Source organism: Somniosus microcephalus, chromosome 13 (assembly GCF_052327205.1).
Source record: "Somniosus microcephalus isolate GS21.2 chromosome 13, FLI_Smic_1.0, whole genome shotgun sequence".
Lineage (NCBI taxonomy): Eukaryota > Metazoa > Chordata > Chondrichthyes > Squaliformes > Somniosidae > Somniosus > Somniosus microcephalus.
Genome location: NC_140999.1, coordinates 160,620,538 through 160,636,559, shown reverse-complemented (window position 1 = coordinate 160,636,559; position 16,022 = coordinate 160,620,538). Strand labels below are relative to the sequence as shown.

The 16,022-nt window shown below is 46.9% G+C and overlaps 1 long non-coding RNA gene across 1 annotated transcript in view; it reads left to right on the top strand.

Moving 5' to 3' along the window:
* The window catches only part of LOC147108718 (uncharacterized), a 38,772-nt gene that overhangs the window by 13,937 nt on the left and 8,813 nt on the right, over positions 1–16,022 (top strand). Inside the window, exon 2 of the long non-coding RNA XR_015080635.1 lies at positions 8,763–8,810. This is a non-coding gene — a long non-coding RNA (uncharacterized LOC147108718). The remainder of the gene's footprint in view (positions 1–8,762; positions 8,811–16,022) is intronic.

Genomic DNA, 16,022 nt, shown 5'->3' with positions numbered 1-16,022 from the left:
ACCAGGAGTGGTCAAATTTTGTGTCAGGGTCTACATATAGAATTTTAAATCTATATCGTAATTAATTTTCCTTAAGTTGCTGATACTATCAGATCTTAGTGCTTTGATTTAAGACTTATCCATCAGCAAGAACAGCCCTTTCCCAACCTCCAGGCCCACAAAATTCAAACAAAACACACCATCCAATAAGAAATACAAGTACAAACAGATTTGAGTTGCCTGAGCTGTGTAGGTCAAATTGCCAGGGCTTACACGCCAGATGTAGAATTATTGAATAAAACTGCATAAAAACAGGCCATTTGGCCCATCAAGTCTGCACTGGTGTTTTTCTCTACAAGAACCAGCTAGTTTAATCCCATTCTCCCACTCGTTCACAATAATATTGACTTTTCTCAAGCAATTATCTAATTCCTTTTAAAAGAACTTCTGGACACCGCTTTAACAACAGTTCGCGGAAGATAGTTTTCAATTTTAACCACGCCTTGTGTAAAGAATTTTTTCCAACCTTCCATTTAATTATGCTTGTGATTATCTTAAGTTTATAACCTAAAATGTGGTCCACAGTTTGGAACCTTGGCTAGATAAAACTGCTTTAATTTTTTTTTGCAATGTGCAACTGCATCAATTAGTTATTCTTTTATCATATGACTTTCTGAAATATGTTACTCCATTTTACATTAAACCTAAATCAAAATGAATGAAAAGTTAATTGAGAACCAATAACTGGAAAAGCATCAGAATAAGAAATTGTTGGAATAAGCGATTGAGCAAAGTGAAAGAAGCAAAAACATCAGGGTTATTTAAAATACAAATAAATTCCACAATAGGAATTAGTGTACTAGGAGAGGTGAGCTTCGATTGGCCAAATGGGTTTTCTCATCACTGCTTCTAATACCTTGGAAATGTTCCTTTCCTCTGTACAAATGTTTATTCTCACTTAAGAGAATGCTATCGGTGCAGTCCACTGAGTTTAAGAATTCAAACAGAAAATGCTGGAAATACTCAGCAGGTCAGGCAGCATCTGTGGAGAGAGAAACAGAGTTAACGTTTCAGGTCGATGAATCAGTGCATGGTTCCCAGTAAGAATACAGTGCAAAAAGTATTTGGAAGTATCATAAATGTCTGCAATGTAAATGGTTCCAATGTAAACAGTAATGTGCCCTATACAACAGAATAGACAAAGATCCATTTTTGTGGTCATACAATATGATTAGGAACATTCTGTTGCTAGAGCCACAATTGACACAAATGGCAAAGAAAGAACTTGCATTTATATAGCGTCTTTCACAACCTCAAGACATCTTTACAGCCAATTAAGAATTTTTTAAGTGTTATAATGTAGGAAAGCTAAAAGTAGTGAAACTGTCATCTTTATAAATATTATATAAAGAGATGGGTCCAGCATTTATGAATGAATGAATGAATAAAAAAAATCCACTCTACACAACAAAACAGCTTAGCACTTTGTACATATATGATTGCGCTATGCAATGATAAAATTGAGTACGGACAACTAATTTTTATATTCCTCTATGGCAGAAGTACAAGTGGCAAAATGAACCATGTGATAAATTGCAGGATATTTAAATGACGATGCAGACATTACTAATTATATGGAAAGTGTAATGTGTGTCATAATATTCAATATAATGATCTTATCATTCTGCTGATTGGAGGCGTGTAGTCACGGCAAAAAGACAGTTCCATAAGCAGACCCATGCCTCCTGTGAACTGAAACTTGCAGTCTTCTGCATGATGTGAATGAAATAGCATGCCATAGAACTAACAATCACCCTTACAGGAACAAGGATGTCTTGCTACAGTTGTACAGGGCCTTGGTGAGACCGCACCAGGCTGATACCTGGGATAGCAGGAATGACGTATGAGGAGAGATTGTGTCGATTGGGCTTATACTCACTGGAGTTTAGAAGATTGAGAGGGGATCTCATCGAAACCTATAAAATTCTGTCAGGCCTGGACAGACTAGATGCAGGAAGGATGTTTATGATGGCCGGGGAGTCCAGAACCAGGGGTCATAGTCTAAGGATAAGGGGTAAGCCATTTAGGACTGAAATGAGGAGGAATTTCTTCACCCAGAGAGTGGTGAACCTGTGGAATTCTCTGCCACAGAGGGCGGTGGAGGCCAGTTCATTAAATATATTCAAAAAAGAGTTGGATATATTTCTTAAGGGATCAAGGGATATGGGGAGAAGGCAGGGACAGGGTACTGAATTTGGATGATCAGCCATGATCTCGTTGAATGGCGGAGCAGGCTCGAAGGGCCGAATGGCCTACTCCTGCTCCTATCTTCTATGTGTCTATTAACTATGGTATTGCACATCAGAGACTATATGGATTGACACTACATGCTCCGTCCACTCTGAAAGCTAGAATGTTCAAAAAATCCTAAAATGTACGCAGACAGAAAGCCAGTGTCTGGTAAATTCCCATAATACTAAATTGCAGCTTCTTTCTAGATGTTAGTTCAGTTAAATTAATATCCAGATGCAGTGCAGGCACTGGCACTGATGATATGTACGTGGGAGCAAAAAAACAATTCTTCCTATGAATAATTCCAGTGGGAAGAGAAGCAACTGTCATGGGAAAGCCTTAGACTCAGGCCTGCTCTAAGAACACAGTGTAAAATGGTAGACTGATTGGAAAATTAATTCACAGTGTACGACCTGTTACTTACAAATGTCCATTAGCGTAGGGTGACCATATATTCAAAACCAAATCCGGGGACACGCAGGCAATGTCGCCCCCACCCCTCAATTTTTTCGGGTGTGTGGCCCATTCACAGTTATGCGCAAAATTTCACATTGGAAAAGCCAGTCCCGGGTTGCGTGGGACTGGCAGACAGCAGCGCAGCTTAGATACACCGAATCACAAATCATGCGTGTGTTCTGGCAATAGTGCTGTACCATCTACTCGTCCCCGAATACCCTAAATTTTAATCAATTTTAAATCTGTTCCCAACAGACTGAGATTTTCCATGAAACACCTTCTGCCTCAGGTTTCAGATTCAAAAACCTCCTCCCGGTGGGAGACGTTAGAGCTTGCCTTCCCTTATTCAATAAAAAACACAATGCAGCATACAGGTAAACTGGTGAAGTAAATCAAATCGACTCACCCACCAGCTCTCACCACGCCCTTGGCTTCTCCCGCGCATTTGAAGGTCCCGCCCTCCAGTCAGTCACCATTGGATGAAACACGGATCAGGTGACTCAATCCCCTACAGTGCAGTGCGGCCAAAACTATAGCTGGGGCCTTTTCTTCGCTGCACTGCACTGTGGGAAGGTGGGGCCGCCATCAACACCTCCATTCAACCAGCTCCAGGAATTAGTTCCTGAACTTAGACGGGCCAGGAATCTCCAAGAAATGTGTTTTTGTGCAATAGCATTGAAAAAAAAAATATCAAAGACTCAGTATCAGGGAAGAGACTTTTAAACTGGGTACTCTTTCGGGGACGTTGTTTGCCTGGGGGCACATTCCCAAATCCGGCGACTGTCCCCGGAAAATGATAACGACTGGCTAGCTTACATTAGCGAGGTCTTATTTCCATCATGGAGCATATGTTTTAAAAGTATTTTATGCCTAAGTGTGCTATATGTTGTAGATAAATGTGCCTTTGATTTCCTGGATGCCCATTTTTATCGGAGCTAAAAACCTAATCAGTTTCTAAACCCAGGCTGAACTGAATTTGGCTCAATTTGGACACTTTGGGCTTGAATTTGCCATTGGTGACGGGTTGGGTGCGGGTCAGGTGGTTGGCGGGTCCCGATCCTGCCTCTGCTGTCGGGTGGGAAAAAATTGCGATTTTGCCCTAATCGAGCAACTGATTCCCAGCGTGTGCGAACCCCTGGCCCAATTAGCCTTTTGGGCCTGAAACTCGCCTCTGATGACGTAATTTCTCCAGCTGCATCTAAGGGCTCCAAGCAGCTTTGGTTCATTTTGTGCCTAAACGCTTGTGTTTGCTTCTGTTCAAAATAGTTTTTGGAGCTAGTGGAATGTCGACTTCAAGGCCCAAGGCCTCACTAAGCTTTAATGATGACTCACTCCATGCTCTGGTGGAGGGAGCCAGAGCACAAAAGGAGGTGCTGTTTCCATCCTCTGGGAGGAAAAAACCTCCTCAGCAGACCAAAGCTGTGTGACTGCAAGTTGCCCAGGAGGTCAGTTCCAGATCGATGTGCAGCAGAACCTGGCTGCAGTGCCGAAAGAGGTTCAATGACCTTGTTCGAACAGGAAAAGTGAGTGTACCATCACCTTTACCCTCATTCTGCTCCCCATCTCCTCTCAGCACCAGCATTCTGCATTGTCAACCTACCCCTACACATCCCACTTTACCCTTACATCCCTTGCACCCTTAACCATCCCTCACTCTCTATGTGCACAATCACTTAACTATTTGACTATGCTGCCCTCACACTCCCTATCACTGTTATGCTATGACAACAACTAACAAACAGGGAGGGCCCTTAGTATTGGCACCTCACTCCATCTTTGTGTCCTTCTAAGCATCTATACTGTGGATTATCTACACTCGCTCCATCATTCTCACTCAAACTCCACTTGCGTCCCTCATTGCAGGAAAAGAGAGCCCACAATAAGAGGGAAAGTGCGAAGACAGGAGGTGGGCCACCCTCAGTAGCCCAGCTAACCAACGCTGAGAAGGCGGCCCTAGAGATCGTTGGTGCCGAGGAGGATGTGAAAGTGGGGGACGGACAGAGGGGCACATCAGAGCAAGCTGGTGACAGAATAGTTTTGCATCTCTCTCATTGACACTGCATGAGTGACTGATATGGCTTCAGATGCTCAAATAGATTGACTTATGATCATCTGCACTATTCTATGTGCATGCTACGTTTATATCACATGTCTAACTCATGCCTTTACTCCCCCACAGGACCATCGACAGCCCCCCTCCCCACTGTCCAGGAGGAAGAGGCTGAGCCGGACAACTCCTCAGAGGAACCTGCAACCTCTCAGGGCACAGCATCAGCAGAATTAAGTGCACTCAGCACCATCACAGAGACGTACACCTCGGTGGGACATTCGGGACATAGAGTAGTATTGTCACCTGGTGTATCACAGCTCACAAGTGAGCATCAGCAGATGATGGAGACAGGGACATCAGTGAAGAGTCCTCATCGGAGGCCACAGGGTGCTCCCAGCTCTGCTCAGCTGCATGTCGACCCTGTGCCTCCGGGTCCATCCAGAAGGAGAGCGGTGCTGGAATTCCAGGAACAGGTGCAGAAGTCTCTGGCAGTTTTTGTCTCCAGGGTCACTGCGAGTGTGGAGCGGATGGAGGAATCCAACACTAACATGAGCAGAGCCTTTGTGGAGGCATTGACAAATGAACACATCACCGCAGAAAGGATGGCTACCTCCGTGGAAAGGATGGCTACCTCCGTGGAAAGGATGGCTACGGTAGAGGAGAGAATGGCTATGGCCATGGAGGAGCTAAGTCGCCAGAGTGTGGAAAACATGGTGAATGTTCAGAATAGACTGACATCTCTGGAGGAGCGATGGACAGCTACTGAGCAGAGAAACCAAACCTTCATGGAAGTCCTCTGGAGTAGGACTGCCAGTGCAGAAACGGGCCCTCATGGCCCCCCTGCAGTGCAGCAAGGTGCTGTCAAGCCACTTGCTAGCTCTGACGTGGGGCTGACCCATGAGAGGGATGTTGGTGGCAGAGAACAAGGAAGTGGGGGCTCCTCTCCAAGCACTCACCATGCCGCTGCGGAGCCCTCGGTCAAAGCCCCACCAAAGTCCTCACCCAACTGAGATGGGTGTCTAAGACCCTGCACAGCCGCAGGAGAAGCAGACTGTTGGCGCGCCCTCATAGACTCGCAATGCCAGAGGACGCCCGCCAAAGCTGTCAAAGCAGGAGCAGCATGAGAGTGAGCAAGGGGCCTCCACATCTGCTGAAGCCACAGGGGAAGCACCACGTAGGAGTACGCGAAAGAGGAAGATAAAGCACAAGTAGTCACAAGGGTAGTCACTTGGGTGTTCTGTTGTGTTTAATTGTTAAATGCCATCCTTTTAGTTAATGTATTAAAATGAAGTGATGGCAAACCGTTGAAGTTCTGGACTCTGTCATTTCGGAAATGGAAGTTCCACATTGAGGGCTCAGGGCAAATTGTATTTGTCATGATGGTGGTCAGTGTGATAGGAAGCCACAGATTCTTGTCCATTGTCTATGGCGTGGTAAGAAAGTGCCAGGCACATGTGTTTGAATGGACAACTTAAGCAAATCTGGCCAAGATGAGTGCATCCCTTGCATCCTGGGCAGCAATGTGCTTGCATGCTGCTGCAGCTGGTTGATGCACATCCAAAAGGCCTTCGTTCTCGTTCTCCTTCTCCTCATCTGAGGAGGCTATGCGCTGAGCCACTTGTTCCTCGGGCAGCTGCAAGCCACAATGTTGTGCGATGTGCAGTGCACAGCAGACCACGATGATTCTGGAGACGCTGGGTACTGCAGGGCTCCACCTGATCTGTCAAGGCATCAGAATCGCATCTTCAGCAAGCCGATGGTTTGTGTGATGATGGATCTGGTCGAAATGTGGCTGGAGTTGTAGCGCTCCTCAGCTTCGTTGGATGGCCTCCTGAATGGTGTCATTAGCCACGTCTTCAGGGTATAGCCCTTGTCTCCAAGTAGTCATCCGCAAAATTGGTTTGGCGGACTGAAGAGCGGAGGCACACTAGACTGCCGCAGGATGAACGAGTCATGGCAACTGCCAGGGTACTTGGCGCAAACATGCAATATGTCCTTCTTGTGGTTACACACCAGCTGCACGTTGAGGGAGTGGAAGCCCTTGCGGTTGACAAAAAGAGCTGGGTTGTGATGGGGTGCCTTAAGGGCCACGTGTGCAGTCTATGAAGCCCTGCACCCTTGGCAAGCCTGCCATATTTGCAAAGCCAACCGCATGCGCGGTTACACTTGCTTGAACTGTGGAGAAGGGTATGTAATTGTGCACCTTTGTAAAGAGGGCATCGGTTACCTGCGTGATGCAAGTGTGTGCGGCCGACTGGGAGATGCCGCTAATGTCTGCTGATGAGCCCTGGAAGGACCCTGAAGCAAAAAAGTTGAGTGCAGTGGTGACTTTGACGGCCACTGGTAAGGGGTGTCCACCCGCTCCTCTGGGCTCCAGGTGTTGGTGCAGCATTGCGCAGATGTCACCGACTACCTCTCGAGAAAGTCTCAGCCTCCTTTGGCACTGCTGCTCAGTCATGTTGAGGAAACTCATCCTCATCCTGTAAACCTTGTTTTGGGAGTATCTCCTGCAGCGACGTGCTTCCCTGCGCTGGCGCCTTCTGCCCTGTGCACCATCAGGTGGGTGAGCAACAGGTTGGCTGCTGTTGTTGCTGCTGTTGTGCCTTGTTCTGCTGCTGTCATGGCTGCTCGTCCTCCGAATCTGAGGACCAGGATGAAAGGAAATAAATGGTTCCCATGCTGCTGGTAGATATCTCCGTTGAGGAAGCGCTCAGTCAATGTGGGGAGAGGGTATTCCCAGGAGGTCACAGTGGAGATGGAATCTCAGCTTCACCACTTCCAAGATCAGTGAACCTGCAAGAAGTTCTCCAAGACCTGAAAAAACAAAGTTCTGCCACCTGCAACTGATCCTTGTTGAGAGCTCCATTTTTATGGTGGAGCTGCAGCTGTTAGGAAGCCAGCCACTTATCAACCCGACAGGATTAGCTGGCGTGTTTCAGGAGAGACGTGCAGCATGCTGGAAACGTGGCAAAATTTGAAAGGCCTCTCAAAATGGGATTATAGAGGTAATTAAATGGTAGTTAAGTGCCTTTAAGGGCCTGTCCCGCCACCTGGAGGCGCGACCGAAACGGACTCTGCAAGCTCGCCTCTGGCAAAGTTGCGTGACGGCGGAATCGGAACCCGCCGTCATTTTCCCAAATTTTCCCACCAGTCCCGCCTCCAAACCCACCTCCTCAGGGCTGGTAAAATCCAGCCCATAAGTTCTGTGCATGTGTTTTTTTTTAATATTACCCAATGGCAAGAGACAAAAAGTTCCTCTAAACAATCCTGGGTATAATCTCCTGAACAAGTTTCCTTAGCGTCAGTGTTCAAGGTGTAGCTACCATTTGTGATTGAAAAGAAAGAACATTTATATAGTGCCTTTCGTGACCTCAGGATGTCCCAAAATGCTTTACAGCCAATTAAGTCCTTTTGAAGTGTAGTTAGTCACTGTTGTAATGTGGGAAACATGCAGCCAACGTGCACACAGCAAGCTTCCACATACAGCAATGAGATAGTGACCAGATAATCTATTTTAGTGATGCTGGTTGACGGATAAATATTGGCCAGGACACCAGGAGAAATCCCCTGCTCATCTTCGAAATAGTGCCATGGGATCTTTTACATCTACCTGAGAGGGCAGATGGGGCCTCAGTTTAATGGCTCATCCAAAAGATAGCAGCTCTGACAGAGCAGCACTCCTTCAGTACTGCACTGAAACTTCAGACTGGATACTTGTGCACAAGTTTCTGGAGTGGGACTTGAACCCAGAACCTTCTCCCATAGTAACATGTTTGACTTAAAACCAGTTGGTAGTCTAACAGTGCTTTGAAGGTAAGGGGAAAGGAGATATGTGGCATTAAAATGATGTATCTAATTTTTAGTATTTAATGAAAAGGGAATAAACCGGTATTTTCATTTATATAAAGGAATATGCAATCATTTTAAAATGGCAGGATTAAAAAAATATAACAATAAATTTCTCTCTTCCCTTCCTCTCCTGCAGGTGCTGACTGCTACCTGGGGTACAGTTTCAAGTATCCATTATTCACATGTAAGCCTTGCAAGTGTGGAGCCAACTTTAGATCTTAACCAAAAGCAAAATACTGCGGATGCTTGAAATCTGAAATAAAAACAGAAAATGTTGGAAATACTCAGCAGGTCAGGCAGCTTCTGTGGAGAAACAGAGTTAACGTCAGGTCATCCACCTGAAACATTAACTCTGTTTCTCTCGCCACAGATGCTGCCTGGCATGCTGCGTATTTCCAGCATTTTCTGTTTTTATTTTAGATCTTTACCACGGCTCCCATTTTCTCTTGGACATTCTGTAACCATTTAATCCTCCGTCTGTTGTTTTCATGTGTGTCCCATTATCACCTCCTTTTGCCTTGCACTCTTTTGTCATTTAATCGTCCCTGCCCTCCAACCTATCACAGATCATTCCCTTTTGTTCTTTGCCTGCCCCCCTTTCAGGTCATCAACCTGAAAAAGTTAAATCTTTCTCCCTCCACGGACGCTGCCTGACCTGCTGAGTGCGCCCAGCACTTTGTTTTTATTTCAGATTTCCAGTATCTGCAGTATTTTGCTTTTGCAGAAATTTGTCTGGTTTTGTATACTTCAAACAAAACAAAATCTGCTCTTTTTGCTAAACAGACTAATCTGCAGGTAGCAGGCAGGATTAATGAATTAACTGATTAAAAGCTTTCTGTTCATTGGGGAGAGCAACATTATTAAAACGTTAAATTGTTGGAAATACTCAGCAGATCAGGCAGCATCTGTGGAGAGAGAGAGTGAACGTTTCAGGTCGATGACCCTTTGTCAGAACTGGAAAAGGTAGAGATGCTACAGATGTTTAAGCAAGTGCAGGGGCAGGGGAGGTAAGAACAAAGGGAAGGTTTGTGATAGGATAGAAGGCAGGAGAGATTAAAAGACATAAAAACAGAAAATGCTAGAAATACTCAGCAGGTCAGGCAGCATCTGTGGAGAGAGAAACAGGTCGATGACCCTTCATCAGAACTGGAAAAAGTTGGAGATGGAACAGGTTTTTAAGCAAGTGTAGGGGCAAGGCGAGGGGGAAGGGGAGGAAAGAACAAAAGGGAAGGTCTGTGATAGGATGGAAGGCAGGAGAGATTAAGAGACAGAAGGGATGATGGTAAAAGGCAAAAGGAGATGGTAATGGGACAAGTTAAGAACAAAAGATGACTTTAGATGAAGTGTAAATGGCAATGGCAGAATGATCGATAGCTGCCATGTGAGAGAGAGAAAAAAAATGATAGGGACAGAGGTTATAGTCTGAAATTGTTGAACTCGATGTTGAGTCCAGAAGGCTGTAAAGTGCCTAATCGAAAGATGAGGTGCTGTTCCTCGAGCTTACATTGAGCTTCATTGGAACAGTGTAAGAGGCCGAGGATGGTGAGGTCAGAGTGAGAATGGAGCGGAGAATTAAAGTGACAGGTGACCGGAAGCTCGGGGTCACCCTTACGGACTGAACGGAGGTGTTCCGCAAAGTGGTCGCCCAATCTGTGTTTGGTCTCCCCAAAGTTGAGAAGACCACATTGTGAGCAGCGAATACAGTATACTACGTACTACAGTACACTGAATTTAGTATACTACAGTACACTGAATTTACTATACTACAGTATACTAAAGACCCTGCTTGCGCCCCACAACCAACCTGGCGACTCCCAGTGATTCAGGGACACAGAGTGTCCACAGCGCCTGGTCTGCACTCAAGGCCTCCATAATCAGCACCTGTGAAGAGATGCTCAGTCACTCGACCAGGAAACACCAAGATTGGTTTGACAAGAACGACCAGGAGATCCAGGAGCTAATAAGCCGCAAGCGCAAGGCATTCCTGATCTGGAAACAGCAACAGAACTCTACAGACGCCTGAAGGCCGAGGTCCAACAAAAAACTCGCGACCTAAAGAACAGATGGTGGATGGAGAAAGTGCAGCAGCTAGCCGACAACCGCGACGTGCGTGGATTCTTTAGCACAGTCAAGACCACCTACGGCCCAAGCACCCAAGGTCCTACCCCACTGCGGGCCAAGGACAGAGATGCACTCATCAAGGACAGAGAGGCAGTCAATGCCCGCTGGAAGGAGCACTTCGAAGATCTCCTTAACCGAGACTCTGTCTTCAACGCGAGTGTCCTCAACTCCATCCCGCAGCATGCTACCCGCCACCACCTCGGCACAACCTCAGCCCGGCATAAGGTTGAAAAGGCAACTAAAGAACAACAAGGCCTCAGGAGCAGATGGAATCCCCGCCGAGGCGCTAAAACATGGCGGAGAAGCAATATTGGCGTGAATACATGAACTCATTTCTCTTATCTGGAAGGAGGAGAGCATGCCAGGGGATATCAGAGACACCGTAATCGTGACCAGCTTCAAGAAAGGTGACCAGTCCAATTGCGGTAATTACAGAGGAGTCTCCCTACTGTCTGCCACAGGGAAAGTCATCGCAAGAATCCTCCTCAATCGCCTTCTCCCAGTGGCTGAAGAGCTCCTCCCAGAGTCGCAATGCAGATTCCGCCCACTAAGGGGCACAATGGACATGATCTTCACCGCGTGTCAACTATAAGAGAAATGCAGGGAACAGCACCAACTGCAGTACATGGCCTTCTTTGACCTCACAAAGGCCTTCGACACTGTCAACCATGAGGGATTATGGAGTGTCCTCCTCAAATTCGGCTGCCCTCAAAAGTTTGTCACCATCCTCCACCTGCTTCACGACAACATGCAAGCCGTGATCCTAACCAACGGATCCATCACAGACCCAATTCACGTACGGACCGGGGTCAAGCAAGGCTGTGTCATTGCACCAATGCTCTTCTCGATCTTCCTGGCTGCAATGCTCCATCTCACCCTCAATAAGCTCCCTGCTGAAGTGGAGCTAAGCTACAGAACAAACAGGAAACTGTTCAACCTCCGTCAGCTCCAGTCCAGATCCAAGGTCGTCCCATCCTCTGTCACCGAATTACAGTATGCAGACGATGCTTCCATCTGCGCACACTCTGAGGCCGTACTCCAAACCATCGTCAACACCTTCACCAAAGTGTACGAGAGCATAGGCCTTACACTAAACATCCGTAAGATAAAAGTCCTCTACCAACCTGCCCCCGCCACACAGTACTGCTCCCCAATTATCAAAATCCATGACGAGGCCTTGGACAATGTGGACCACTTTCCATACCTCGGGAGCCTACTGTCAACAAGGGCAGATGTCGATGATGAAGTCCAACACCGCCTTCAGTGTGCCAGTGCATCCTTCGGTTGCCTGAGGAAGAGAGTGTTTGAAGACCAGGACCTCAAACCCAGCACCAAGCTCATGGTCTACAGAGCAGTAGTGATACCCGCCCTTCTGTATGCTTCAGAGACATGGACCATGTACAGCAGGCACCTCAAAGCACTGGAGAGATACCACGAACACTGCCTCCGCAAGATCCTGAAAATCCATTGGCAGGATAGGTGCACCAACGTCAGTGTTCTCGCTCAGGCCAACATCCCAGCATCAAAGCTTTGATCACGCTCGTTCAGCTCCGATGGACGGGCCACATCGTCTGCATGCCTGATACGAGACTCCCAAAACAAGTGCTTTACTTGGAGCTCGGACACGGCAAGAGAGCCCCAGGTGGGCAGAGGAAATGCTTCAAGGACACCCTCAAAGCCTCCTTGAAAAAGTGCAACATCCCCACCGACATCTGGGAATCCCTGGTCCAAGACCGCACAAAGTGAAGGAGAAGCATCCGGGAAGGCGCCGAACACCTCGGGTCTCTTCGTCAGGAGCAAGCGGAAGCCAAGCGCAAACCGGGAAGGAGCGCACGTCAACCCAAGTACCCCACCCACCTGACCCTTCAACCACCATCTGCCCCACCTGTGACAGAGACTGTAGGTCCTGCGTTGGACTCATCAGTCACCTGAGAACTCATTTTTAGTGTGGAAGCAAGTTATCCTCAGTTCCGAGGGACTGCCTAAGAAGAAGATACTAAATTGCAAAAAGTACAAGTAAATCGCTGTTTCACCTGGAAGGAGTGTTTTAGCCACTGGACAGTGGGAAGGGAAGAGGTAAAAGGGTAGGTGTTGCATCTCCTGCGCTTGCATGGGAAGGTGCCAGGGGAAGGGGTATTGGGGGTGATAGAGGAGTGGACCAGGGTGTCGTGGAGGGAGCGGTCCCTTCGGAATGCTGAAAGGGGAGGGGAGGGGAAGATGTGTTTGGTGATGGGATCATGCTGGAGGTGGCGGTGGATGATCTGTTGAATGTGGAGGCTGGGGGGTGAAAGGTGAGGGCAAGGTGAACCCTATCGTGGTTCCGGGAGGGAGGGGAAGGGGTGAGAGCAGAAGTGCAGGAAATAGAACAGACACGGTCAAGGGCCATGTCAACCACGGTAGAGGGGAATCCTCGGTTGAGGAAAAAGGAAGACATGTTGGAAGCACTAGTATGGAAGGTGGCATCGTCAGAGCATATGCGGCGGAGACGGAGAAAGTGGGAGAATAGAAGAGTCCTGACAGGAAGCGGGGTGGGAGGAAATGTAGGCCATGTAGTTGTGGGAGTCAGTGGCTTATATCGAATGTTTGTCAATAGCCTATCCCCAGAGATGGAGACAGAGAAGTCAAGGAAGTGAAGGGAAGAGTTGGAGATGGACCATGTGAAGGTGAGGGAAGGGTGGAAATTGGAAGCAAAGTGAATGAAATTTTTCGGTTCAAGGCGAGAGCAGGAAGCGGCACCGATAGTCATCAATGTACCAGAAAAAGAGGTGAGGGAAGGAACCTGAGTAGGACTGGAACAAAGAATGTTCCACATATCCCATGAAAAGGCAGGCATAGCTACGACCCATGGTGCCAGGGGGAGGGATTCAAGTTCCTGGGACATTGGAACCGGTTCTGGGGGAGGTGGGACCAGTTCAAACCGGATGGTTTGCACCTGGGCAGGGCTGGAACTGATATCCTAGGGGGAGTGTTTGCTAGTGCTGTGGGGGAGGGTTTAAACTAAAACGGCAGGGGGTTGGGAACCTGAGCAGGGAGACAGAGGAAAGGGAAACAAGGATAAAAGCAAAAGATAGGAAGGAGAAAAACAAAAGTGGCAGTCAGAGAAATCAACGGTTTAAATCAAATGTGGCCACAGTAAATAATAATTCTAATAGGTCTAAGAGTGTTAAAAAAACAAGCCTGAAGGCTTTGTGTCTTAATGCGAGGAGCATTTGTAATAAGGTGGATGAATTGGCTGTGCAAATAGAGGTAAACGAATATGATTTGGTTGGGATTACGGAAACGTGGCTCAAGGATGGCCAAGACTGGGAACTCAACATCCAGGGGTAGTCGATATTCAGGAAAGATAGGCAAAAAGGAAAGGGAGGTGGGGTAGCATTACTGGTTAAAGAAGGGATTAACACAATTGTAATGAAGGATATTAGCTCTGATGATGTGGAATCTGTATGGGTAGAATTGAGAAATACTAAGGGGAAAAAAATGTTAGTGGGAGTGGTATATAGACCTCCAAACAATAAGGCGGAGGTTGGGGATGGCATTAAAAGGGAAATTAAAGAAGCATGCAATAAGGGCACAGCAGTCATCATGGGTGACTTTAATCTACATATAGATTGGGCCAACCAAATTAGTAACAATACTGTGGAGGAGGAATTCCTGGAGTGTTTACGGGATGGTTTCCTGGACCAATATGTCGAGGAACCAACCAGAGATCAGGCCATCTTAGACTGGGTATTATGTAACGAGAAAGGATTAATTAGCAATCTTGTTGTACGAGGCCCCTTGGGTCGGAGCGATCATAATATGATCGAATTCTTCATTAAGATGGAGAATGAAGTAGTTGACTCAGAGACTAGGGTCCTCAATTTAAATAAAGGAAACTACGATGGTCTGAGGAGCGAGTTGGGTAGGATTGATTGGGGAATGGCACTCAAAGGGTTGACGGTGGATAGGCAATGGCAAACATTCAAAGACCGAATGGATGAGCTACAGAATTTGTTCATCCCATTTTGACATAAAAATAAAACAAAAAAGGTGACTCAACCGTGGTTAACAAGGAAAATTAGGGATAGCATAAGATCCAAGGAGAGGACATATAAATTGGCCAGAAAAAGCAATAATCCTGAGGATTGGGAGCAGTTTAGGATTCAACAAAGGAGGACAAAGGGATTAATTAAGAAAGGGAAAATAGAATATGAGAGTAAGCATGCAGGGAACATAAAAACTGACTGTAAAAGCCTTTATAGATATGTGAAGAGAAAAAGATTGGTGAAGTCAAGCGTAGGTCCCTTGCAGTCAGTATCAGGGGAATTTATAATGGGGAACAAAGAAATGGCAGACCAACTAAATACATATTTTGGTTCTGTCTTCACAAAGGAGGACACAAATAACCTCCCAGATGTAGTGTATGTACCTTAAAGAGGAACTATGTTTTTGAAGCCCCTGTATACTGTAGTACCAGTAGTGACCACTCGGGTATATAAGCCTGTGTAGCGTCTTGTGTTGTTAGTTCACCTCCAGACTTTGTTCAGTAAACACTTGTTAAATCAACTCCTGCATTCCATGTCTCCATTAACACATGGATCTAACAGTGGCGACGAGTTAGAAACAAACTTACCTGCAATTCAGCAGCACCTCAAGGGGATCGATTCCTCAGACGAAGGTCGAAGCCAGAAGCAAGAAAAAATATAAAATAATAACTCGAAGAAACTCGAAAACGAGGGCCAGGCTTGGTTTCCAGTCTGTGGTTTCCCCAGCTAAACGGGCTGGTGGCAGATAGTGCACTAATCCTTCCTGGGCTGCGGCGGGCTAGAGCTCGATCGGGTGGTTCTGCAACGGGGCCGGGCAGCGAGTCAGGAAGCAGAAGCAAAGAGAGAGAGAGGGTGGAGCACTCAGGGCGCAGCCGGTGCTGCAAAGCAGGTCGGCGTTCGGACCGAGCAGAGGGAGGGGAAAGTCCCAGAGGGTCCGCTCCACGACGGGAACGGTTCTCCAGGTAACGGAGAAACTATTGAAGCGATATATTAAAAAAAAATAGAAATACCGCGAAAAGCTGCAGGTCGCAACGGGAACCACGGAGAACAGCAGCGGCAGCGGCGGGAAAGCGCGGGAGGTGCCATCTTAACTCGGCGGGGAAGAAAGAAAAGCACGGGAAGCGCCATTTTAGATTTTCAAGATGCCGAAGACTGGCAATATTACTGCTTTCGATAGTGATATAGAAGATTGGACCACATATGTGGAAAGAGTGGAGGTATATTGCAAGGCGAATGAAGTAGCGGATGAT